Source organism: Canis lupus, chromosome 6 (assembly GCF_003254725.2).
Source record: "Canis lupus dingo isolate Sandy chromosome 6, ASM325472v2, whole genome shotgun sequence".
NCBI lineage: Eukaryota > Metazoa > Chordata > Mammalia > Carnivora > Canidae > Canis > Canis lupus.
In genome coordinates this window covers 28988325-28999431 of record NC_064248.1, presented here as the reverse complement: position 1 = coordinate 28999431, position 11107 = coordinate 28988325, and the positions used below count along the sequence as shown (strand labels likewise).

Genomic DNA, 11107 nt, shown 5'->3' with positions numbered 1-11107 from the left:
ATTCCAGCCTCCCTCCTTATTTGTAATATTCTTTATTTGCAACTTGTTTTTTTTGTTTTTGTTTTTTTTGATTGAAGGGCTGATCCCTATATCTTGATAAATTATAAAACATGTTCCCCTCTTGTCCGTCCCCACTTCCTTTCTCCCCTGGGAATAGCTGACGTGAGAATACAATATTAAATGCTGGATGCTGCTGTCAGAAGCTAAATAGAAAATAACCTAGCAGATTTGTGGTCCTTCTTAGTGCAAACAGCACTAATTACATACTTAATATATTAATGGCAGTAGGGTGCATGAGGTCGGCCCAGGCTCTGGAATGTAAGCTTATTGTTCCAGTCAGATGAGTTCGTTGAAATGGGAATACAAATTTATTTGAGCAGCTGTCTATCAACAAAATCTTGGGGGAGAAAAAAATCTTAGTTCTTCTGTTTTCTGCTCTAGCTCTCTGGAGAAAACTCTCACCTAGTGGTCTTCTTACCTTGACCACTGTCTGTGCTTCTAGAAGCACTTGCTTCTTGTGGCTGCCTTCTTATCTCCTCATTGTTTTCTGCCCCTCCTGCTCCATAATGCATGTTGGTCTCTTTTCCTCTGACTCCCCATCTTTAGTTCCTTCCTTACAGACCTTCTGAACTTGCACTAGGATCACTAGGAAAGTGGATCCTAGCAGAGAATTTTCATGGCTGGGTCTTCAGAAACTTTTCCATCAGAAAAACCTCATTTACGTTTTTCCTTTATTTTGTTGTCAGAGGTTTGGTCTTTGTTCCCTCCCCTCCCTGTCCTTGTAGAGGTGCGGGGGAATTTTGTTTTTCTATTCTTTCATACCCACTTGGAGTCTTTCATCACAAAACCTCAGGAATGTTTTCTTGAAAACCCAAATTTTGCCCACCGTGATCCAGACTTATGAAAGATAAGGAAGGAAGGCAGGAGTTGCTCACTCTGATGGCATAAGGAATGTTTATTATTGAAACACGAAAGCCTAATTCTTTTAGTTCCCCCTGGGAAGAAAGAATTAAGCCCGTTCCAGGTATTATTTTTGTGTGTGCTATCAATGATTGCAGAAGTCCACAGGCTTATTTGACTGGGATCCAGCCACTCCCATAGCCAGGGGTGGGGGCCACCTTCACAGTGCTTGGGCTGACCACAAATGAACCCAGAGTACTCCAGAGCAGGAGGAACTCAAGTCCAGGAGAAAGGGAGCCTCAGGAGAGCCCTATTTTCTTAGCTGCATCCAGGTAGCCTGGTACTGGCAGCACACACTTCCTGAGGAGCCAGCTGGGTAGCTTCCCGGGGGGTACTAGGGGTGCTAAACCACTGTGGGCACTGAACCATCAACGAGACAATGAAGAACTCATTTCGAGAATTCCAAGAATACTCTCCATTCCTGGATGGAATGCTTAAGAAGTCACTTAGGCTTGGCAGGAAGGGAGGGAGCGTGTGGTAAGTAACATTAATAATGAGAGCTATGGGGCATGCTCAGTAGTGGCAGTAGGTAATAATGAGACAACGACAGTAAAGGGGAACATGATAAATGTGGCTGGAATTTAATTCAGTTCTTATATTTCATTGAGTTCTCACAGTTGTGTGAGGCAGGTACCGTCATTGGTCCCATTTGACATTTAAGTACTGAGACTCAGAAGAGATTAAATATGGCACTTGTGATCCCAGAGCTACAAAGTGGCAGAGGCTGGATTAGAATCCCAAAGTGGCTTTCTGAGAAACACTTTGCTGGCAATCTTCTTGGGAGGGTCTGTCTCATAAGTCCTAGGGCTTTGGTTTTGCTGACCTGTGTATTCAGGTGACCGTGGCTGATGCTGGTGCAGGAGTCTCTCCCCATTTCCACAGTGCTGGTCAGATGGCCCAGAGAAAGGAAGCCGCCAAGACCCCATCCTCTACAAGGCTGCAATCTTATGGAGGAGGTGCATTCAAGCTATTTGTAGGACCACACTCTGGGGAATAATCACAGCGCCTAGGATGGGGTCATCAAAATGCTCATCGGAGGTTTTGGCTGTGTTTGGAGGCAGGGTGGCAGGCATGGAGGGAAGGCATACCAGGCAGAGAGACGAGCATGAGTCCCAAGCCCAGAAATGTGAAATAGCAGTCTGTGGGGTCCTCAGTGGTAGGAACCCTGTCCCACTCAACCATCACATGGTGAACCACTAGCAATGCAAGGGTCTTAGGCTTGCCAGTCCATCAGAATCACTGGGAAGCCCCATGAATATGCAGAGGCCAGGGCCCCACCCCACACCTATTGAGCCAGAATCTTCAGGACTGCTGCCTGAGCCTTCTTGCTTATCCAGCTGGGGTTGGAGCCATAGCAGAGAAGTGTTTCTTGAGTAAACAGATGAGCACATGACCACACTGTATGTATCAATCAGGACAGACTAGAACATGCTATGACAACCATCGACTCCCAACACGCAGTGGCTTAAAACAATAAAGGTTTGGGTTTTGCTCGCATTGCATGTCCAAGATGGGTTGGCTGGGGGCTCTGCTCAACAGACCTGCAGTCCAGAAATGACAGCTACTCCTTCCACTCACACTCCTTGGCTGGATCTAGTCACATGACCCTACCCAAGTGGACCAGGAAGTTCCACTTTGCACATGCCCAGAAGGTTAGAAGCCAGAAGTCCCAGGTGAATGGCACAGATGACTGTCAGGCTCTAGGAAGCTGGTATCATTAACTCCATTTTCATGTCAAACTCATTTTCAGTGAGACTTCAGGAGCTTACTCAAGGCGAGATAGCAAATATGGAATGGGATTTGAGTTTGTTTTTAATTTTTTTCCTGGCTAAAAGCCTTTTTTTTTTTTTTTTTTTTGGTAACAAGGGTGGATGATGCATGGTGTTAAACATAGTGGTTAAAAGCCTGGGATCTGGATTGCCTCCAGAACTTGAGCTCTGTCACTTACCAGAGGTGGGAGCTGGGCAGGTGACAGAACTACTTTGTACCCATTAGAGAGGGAGAACCAAAGGATGGTAAGGGCAAAGGAAGGATATGTTTTCTGGAATAAACTGTTTGGAATCAGGTCATTCTTACCTGAGTGGGATTGATATTATGCAGGGGTGAGAGGGATAGATGTAAAAAGTTGGTCAGGATTTTGGGCAGCTCCTGACATAGCCAGGGAAGAGGTATCTCCATTCTCCATAAGCTGCTTCTCTCCTCCTTGCACCAGCATGAATGTTTGGCTGCAAGGACCAGAGAAGCCAACTCAAGTTGATTTAACCACATGCTTTAGCTCAGGGAAGGGGGACATCCAGGGCCTTATAGGTCTGGGGTCAGCACAGCAGCTTGGTGATGTAGCCAACGACCCAGACCTTTGGTTTCTCTGTTTCTCTGCCAGTTAGACCCTATCTTATCCCACAGCTGTGGGAAAAGTCATTAGTGGCAATGAAGTTTCCACAGAAGGCAGGGAGAGCGAGCTGGCTTCCTGGTTCTCTCTCTTACAGCAGAGAAAGTTCCCCTCGCCACTGCCCTAGTGAGTCTATCTCCGAGTCTCTTAGGCCCCACTTGGCTTTGGCCTGTGAGGGGTCAGTGATCTTGCGGGGAATGCTAGCTGGTTTGAGCAGAGAGGGGAATGTAATAAAGGATGTTAGGTATCCCACAGAATCATTGTGAGGGCTGGAGAAAAGAGATCGGGACTAAGCTTCTAGGAAATATGCCCCAAACCACACTGCAGGCCTGGCCCCAAGAGCTAACCACCACCCTGCCTGAGCTTGCTGTCACTGCAACCACTACTGCCGTCAGCACTGGTGCAGTTTCTCCATGGGGAGTTTCTACCCCCGCCATCCCCCATACTGGCTGCTCTGGCCACCAGTCACTCTGACACAACTGAGGCTCATGACCGGATTCAGTCTTGTGTGATGCATCTGGCCGGCAGAGCCTATGTCATATCCCTTGTTCTGGTTGCAAGGGAGGCAGATGTGCATCCTGCCTTCTACACTGTGGTGCCAGGACTTCTAATGTGCTACTTCCTCAAATACAGATTGGCTAGCGATATGACAGCTGTGTCACTACAGCCTGCCCATCCGTGACCAAGCACTGGTGGGGCAGAGGTGGTAGGGTTCCATGATGAGCTTGGATTGCCAACGGGGCAGGATATGTATGTGGGGACCAATGTCATGGCTCACCATACTCTTCCACCTCCAGTCGAGTTTCCTACTCTCCACTGTCCCCACATGCTCATGGTATGTACAGGTGTGGGATGCCTCTTAAAGGCCCCAGTACACCCTGCCTTCCTAGCCACCAAAACTTATCCACTCCTTGCTGATCCATACTCTCTCTCCCTATCTCTGGAATTATCTCCCCTTGCTTCCTTGCCTAGTTCACTTTGCTGCATTCTTTAAAACTTGGTTCAAGCAAGTTCTTTCCTACCCTTCCATCCATCCTGCCTTTTTTCCCCCTTTTGATTATTTGCTCTTCTTCTTCATTCTATTTATCATATAGTATTTCAATACCCCTTGGTTGAATTATTGGTCTTCCTCTAGGCCATCCATGTGATGCCGGACTGTGCCTGTCCGGCAGACTGCTACTGATGTAGTAACTGGCACTTAAGCACTTAATATGTTTTTATTGAATGAAAGAGCACTAGACAAATTGCATTATAAAATTTCTCCTAGATCAAAAGGCATTAATAGTGCTTTTTGGAAGGGATACCTCAGAGGTGTGCATATTAGAATCACCTTAGGACCTTTTGTTTGCTTCTGTGCTGTCCAAATGGTAATGCCCTTTATGGATGCTGCTGTGTTCACCCCTTCACCAATGAGACTTACTTCCATAGCAAGACATTGCCATTCATGGGAATGCATCGCATGTCTTGTGTCAGGGTAGAAATCTTACTTTGTTTGGGGTACAATGGCCTGAGTGTGTGGCAGCTTCATTTCCTGTAAAAAACCTTTTACCCAGTTGTGATGTCACTGTGGTTATATTAAATCTCCAACCTCACCGAAATTTTAAGAAGTTTCAGATTAAATTTTTTTTTCTTCTTGCTTTTGCCAACAACTTAAAAATATTTGGGTAGCTTTTCCTTTATAAGGGGAGCCTTTTATAACTCTGGCTCCCAGCCTCCCAGGAAACAGGGATGAGAGACTGCAGCAGAGCGTCAGGAGGTCAGGAGCGTCTGGTCTCTCTCCCCAATCAAGGGCTGGGGGGAGGGGTTGTGGGGGTCATTTTGCCCATTAAAGAGAATTTATTGTTTGCTAGAAACTAATTTTATTTCCATGCCTGAGCAGATAAGGTCATATTCTCCAACTTGATTGGGAATGTGTATTGGGAGATAGGAAAGAGTAAAACATCACCGGCATCGCCCCCGTGGTAATAATGGCTGTAATTTACTGAGAGCTTAATCAGTGCAAGGCACTTTTCCACATGCTTCATGTATATGAACTTGGCTAATCCTCCCAGCATCCTCTTTCTATCCTTATTTTAGATGAGAATACTGAAGCACAGTCCACCCATAGGAGAACATATGGTATCTTATACAGGAGCCCTGATCTCAGGGGATTTCCTGGTTTTCAGTTTCATGAAGACACAGGCATTTGGGCCAGTGAAGAACCTTTTTAGTGACGGAAGCCAAAGTCTGTTGTTCTGGGGACAGACCAATCTGGAGTGCAACCCCAGCCCTCCCACTTACCGACTGTGTGCCCTCAGGCAATTTCACTTCTCTCTTAGCCCCTTGACTTCTTTATCTGAAACGGGGGACAACCATGCCTCCCACAAGGGGTTTTCGGGAGGACTAAGTGAATTAATAAATGGATAGTACCTGGAGCGGTGCTTGGCACCTGGTAGCTGCCCACCAGATATGGTTTCCCCTTCCTCTCTGACTTTCTCCATCAGGTGGTTTGGGTAGTTTTGGCACATGGAGGGACACCCATAACCTCTGGTCTTTTTTTTTTTTTTTTTAACCTCTGGTCTATAGAGAATGGCCCTGTTTCTGGAGAGTGGACAGGCCCATGTTTGCTGATGTTGACGTGACTGGCAGGTGGAGGAGAAGTTAAAACCTCCAAGGCTCTTGATTTTTTAAAAAATATTTTATTTATTTATTCATGAGAGACAGAGAGAGAGTGAGAGAGAGGCAGAGACACAGGCAGAGGGAGAAGCAGGTTCCATGCAGGGAGCCCGACGCAGTACTCGATCCCAGGACTCCAGGATCATGCCCTGGGCTGAAGGCAGGCGCTAAACCGCTGAGCCACCCAGGGATCCCCTAAGGCTCTTGATTTTTTTTTTTTTTTTTTTTGAAGGCTCTTGATTTTATAGCAGCTTGCTGGCCCAGATGAACTAGCTCATGCTCACTCATGGGACTTTGGTGCCAGGCAGTACTGGGCTCTGGACTCAGGATCAGGTTCATATCCTGTCTCACGATGGGAGCTCAGGCCAATTTTTCCATCTTCCCCAGTCTCCATTGTCCTATGAAGAATATTTCCCATGAAGAATTAACTTGGAAGAATATTGGTAGCAACCGTGAAAGGCCCTCAATAAATGCTAGCCCCTTTGCTTTAGAAACAATTAGATAGGGGCACCTGGGTGGCTCCCATGGTTAAGTGCCCAACTCTTGATTCTGGCTCAGGTCATGACCTTAGGGTTCTGGGATTTAGCCCCAGGTAGCACTTCATGCCCAATGGGGAGCCTGCTTGAGGCTTTGCTCTCACCTCTGCCCCTCCTCCTGCACTCTCCCTCTCTGTTAAGTAAATCGAATTTTTAAAAGAAACTATTATCTAATGTTAAGAGTTTACTCCTGGAAAGAAGACACACCTTTCTCTGCATCCCCTAACATCACGTGTATTCTAGTCCTACGTCCTGTGTCCAAGAAACTATCTAATGTTAAGAGTTTACTCCTGGAAAGAAGACACACCTTTCTCTGCATCCCCTAACATCATGTGTATTCTAGTACTACCTCCTGTGTCCTATTCTACTGTGCTCCCTACAATCAAAATGCCACCAGTCCAGAGAGGAGACAACGGAATATAAGAATACAGTCGCATAGTTTGCAGGACTCTCTACGCAGTCTGGCACAGGAAGGCCTTCCTTAGAGAGCTCATGCAATACGGGAGAAGCATTTTCTGGACAGCAGCTCGGTAAAACCGTAAGGGATGCTAGCAGCTGGCCTCCTAGGGAGCGCCTGCCTCCTCTCACCTTGGGGAATCTTGGGAGGAAAGGAAAGACTCAGCACGCTCAGCCCAAGGAGGGCCAAGGCCAGAGCCCGGGGTTGTCATGGAGGCCAAAAAAAAAAAAAGGGGGGGGGGTTGGCTTGGGCGTCTGACAACCCCGGATGCCCATGCCCAGCAGTGTGACCTGGAGCTACCGAGCGTAGCCGAGCCTCCGTTTTCTGCCCTCTGGAGCGAGGAGGATGGTAACAGCCAGTTCGTGGGGCTGCGGTGAGGACCCTCGGGGAGCCGCAGCAGTCCTCCGCGCCCAGGAAGCACCCCCAGCCGGGCTGCCGGGGCTGCTGCGGTCGGTGCGCTCCGGGCCGCTCGCTGCAAGGGCTCGCGGGTCCGGGGCCCCGGCAGGCGCATGCGCACGCGCGCCCGGCCGGCCAGGTGAGGGGAGTCGGCCGCCGCGCACCTGGCTTTTAACCCTTCGCGGCCACGGACGTGGGCGGAATGGCTGCAGGAACCGGGACGCCGGGTCGCGGGCGGGGCTCGGCCTGAGCCCGCGGCGGGGAGGGGGCGCCGCTCCGGGGTCGGCGCGCCGCGCGCGGGTTCCAGGCCGGGGTCTGCGCTGGCGGCGCTGCGGCGCGGGGAGGGCGGGGGGAGCGCGGAGGGGAGCGCGGAGGGGAGCGAAGTCTCGCGAGATCGCGCGCGGCGGCGGCGGCGGCGGCGGCGGCAGCGGCGGCGGCGGCGGCGGCCCGGGAGGTGAGCTGCGGCCGGCGGCGGCGGGCGTTGGGGGCTGAGAGCGGCGGAGGCCGAGGGCCGGGCGGGGGAGCGGGCTCGGCGGGCTCGGCGGGCGGCCGCGTCCGGGGAGGCCGCCGCGGAGCCGCTCGGTGCAAGCCGTCCCGGGACCCGCGCGGGCGGCGGGCGGCGGGCGGCGGGCGGGGCGGGGCGGGGCGGCCGGGCCGGGGCCGCGGGGTCGCCCGGGTCAGTCCCCTGGGCAGCGGGTGCGACCCCGGGTGCCCGCGCTCGCTTCCCTCCGGGGGCGGGGTTGGCGCCCTACGCGGCGCCGCTGGCCGGGGCAACACGACCTACGGAGCCTCCGCGGTCCGCCGGGCGCGTAACTTGCGCGGCTCCCGGGCTGCACGGAGCCCCGCTGCGGGGAAGCGCGGGGCGGGGGCTTGGGGCTTGGGGCTTGGGGCTTGGAGCGCGGGCACTGCGACCCCGGCGCCCACGCCCGGTCCCAGCCTCCAGCCTCCAGCCTCCAGCCTCCAGCCTCCTCCCCGCCCCCACTCGCAGGGCTCCGGGCTCAGGGCTCGGGTGACTTCCATTCCTGGAGCCCCAGCTGGGCTGCAGGAGGTGTGCACGAGCCCCCCTGGGATTGGGTGCAGCGTGCCCTAGGAGTTCCCGGGGGAAGGCGTTTGCCCTGTTGTTGTTATGTTCCAAGAAGGGTCGCTGCTGACCTCCACACGGTCAAAAACTCTTGTTTGGCCCTGCATGGGACCAGAAGCCGACTTGGAGCAGCAGAGCAGCAGAGGGTGTCCACGGTGGGGGGGAGGGGGTTGTCAGGCCGAATGCAAGTGGGATGTTGGAGCCCCAGGGCCCTCTCCTTAAGCAAAGGAAACTTTTTTTTTTTTTTTTTTTAAGTTTGGTTTTTCGTTAGGCACACGATTCCGACTCTCTGGAAGCAGCGGTTCTCAACGTTGTCAGAACCAAGGCCCCTCCCCTTGGCTGCAGACTTCTTGTAAAGCCCACTTTACCGCCCTGAAATATGAAACTCCTCCACAGTGCAACGTATGTACGCGCGTAATTGAAAAATCAGTGTGATGCTCCAGTTTAACTGGTAGGGAGAGATAAAGGAACAGTCTACCGACAGGCGCGGCCACGCGCGTACGTGTGCCAGAAGAGAGCGTGCACCGGCCGCTTGCACCTGCTTCCTAACTTGCTTCCTAGCTTGCACCTGCTTCCTAACGAAGACGTGTGTAGATGGAAGAGTAGTAAAGCTGTCAGTGATTTCAAACAAGAAAGGGAAAGAGCAGGGATATATATATATATATATATATACACACATACATACACATACACACCCTGGCATTGAGGGGGAAGGAAGGAGGAGGGGGTTGACACCTGAGTGTTAGGGTAACCCATTTATGATAAGAAAAACAGAAGCAGCTTAGAGTGAAATAAGGACAACAGGCCAAGATAAATTACAGACTCGGTCAACCCATAAATAATAATGTCAGTATAATGCCTCCACGGGGGCAGTATTTTCTGTCTACCTTGTATGGCACCTTTTGTGTTGCACACTTTGAAGTGCTGCTGCTCTGAGGCACAGTGCTGGATTCCTACCACTTATCATTGATAACGGGTAAAAGATGGAGGTTTTTGGATCATTGTGGATGTCCCCTTAGTTCGAGGCATGCTCGGTATTACGATGTTGAGTTGACCATGTGTAATGTGAGGAAACGACGACTAATTTCAGACATATTCTATCCCAACGTGTCTCGCATTAGCTACCTTCTCCTAAATTACTGGAGTTTTCCCCATAATCCCTTATACAGACTTTTCAGTTTTATGTTCTAAAGGAATGCCAGTTTATAGTGATTAATCTGGCTGGACATTGAAAAGATTCTCAAGATGAGGATGGATCCTCACTATGTGGTCTATTCCATAGGTTGTATGAAGTTCAGCATCCTGGCCCCCAAACACTAAATGCCAGTGTTTCCCATAGTTACTTTTATATCTAAGCATATATCTTAGGGGACAGTACCAGCCCCCCTGAGGTCTACTCTAAACAGCGATCCACTGTCTACCCAGTTATAACAGGAAAGGGTATAGAATTTAACAATTTTTGTTGGGGAAAAAAAATTTTCCCCCTTTTCTTTTTTTTTTTTTTCCCCCTTTTCTTTCTGAAGTAACTGACACACCAGAAAGGCTCTTGGCTCCTGACACTCTCTTTGATGATTCTAGAATCTCAGATGGGAGATGAGGTTAGTCCCTATGACCCTTTGTCTGAAAAATTTGCTTCATTGAGGTTCTTGTTAGAAATGCTGAACTAAACACTTAGTGAGGAGTATGAGGTTAGAATGGACTGGGGAAGTGATGGTGATAATGTGTAGAATAACTTAAAAAGGTCTCGGTTAAAGTAAAATACAAATTAGTGTAACCACTTATTAAGTAACCTTTTTTTTTCTTGCTAGTATCCATATTAGAGAATTTAGAAAATGTAGGTGTGTACAAAGGTGAAAATTAAAATATCCTGTAATCACATTGGCCCTCATTCCTCCTAATGTGGTTTGTTAGAAATTGTCTTTTTCTTTGAAACTCTTTATCTTGGTGCCAGGAAGAAAATGCTGAGTCAAAAAGTTCAAGTCAGACAAATACATAGCTATAGATTAATGTTGCACATTCCTTCAACTCTTGTTAAATCTGCAAAGCAAACTTACTTTTTTTTGTTGAATGGATGAGATGCTGTGAGATGTTTATTATTCATTGCTCCTTACTTTTGGAAGGTGCTATGGAAACAAACAAAGACTCTTGTCAAAATAGAACTATAACATGTTAAATTGACCAGGAGATAGATAAATTGAATACTTTTGGATTGGAGAATTATCCAGATTGAGAGTAATTAACTTTTATTACTTTGAGCAAACAGTATCATATTGCAGGGTAAAAAGAGGTCACTCTTTTTTTTCTTTACTACTTTTTTTAATCACTACTTTAAAATATATATACATATGTATATCTGTGCAAAAATTAAACAAATTATATGAATTGCAGAGATGCTAAAACTTCAAGTTTTTGGGTGTGGACATATTGGTAAATGGAAAAATCCATGCCTTTATGGAGGAAAAGGAATAACTTACTATGTACATAGCTTTGAGCTTTATAATCAAGTTATTTCATTACTTTTTAAGATACATATCTAAAATGGAATGCTATCTTAAAATTGGCATGTCATGTTTTAATTGGCAACTTTTCATAACAGTACATAAAATAATAGTGTGTATGAGAATTGATGGTGT

At 48.8% G+C, this 11107-nt stretch overlaps 1 protein-coding gene across 12 annotated transcripts in view; it reads left to right on the top strand.

The window, feature by feature from the left end:
- The first annotated feature begins 1392 nt into the window (after positions 1 to 1392).
- MRTFB (myocardin related transcription factor B) overlaps positions 1393 to 11107 on the top strand; it is a 210701-nt gene continuing 200986 nt past the window's right edge. For 4 of the 12 annotated variants that reach the window (XM_025416465.3, XM_025416461.3, XM_025416456.3 and 1 more), the window contains exon 1: positions 7700 to 7847. The gene's annotated coding sequence lies outside the window, so the exon portion shown is untranslated. Of the gene's footprint in view, positions 1438 to 7511; positions 7533 to 7698; positions 7848 to 8729; positions 8877 to 11107 lie in introns of those variants that run through there. The other 8 variants (XM_049111375.1, XM_025416457.1, XM_035718210.1 and 5 more) reach the window with 5 other exon arrangements.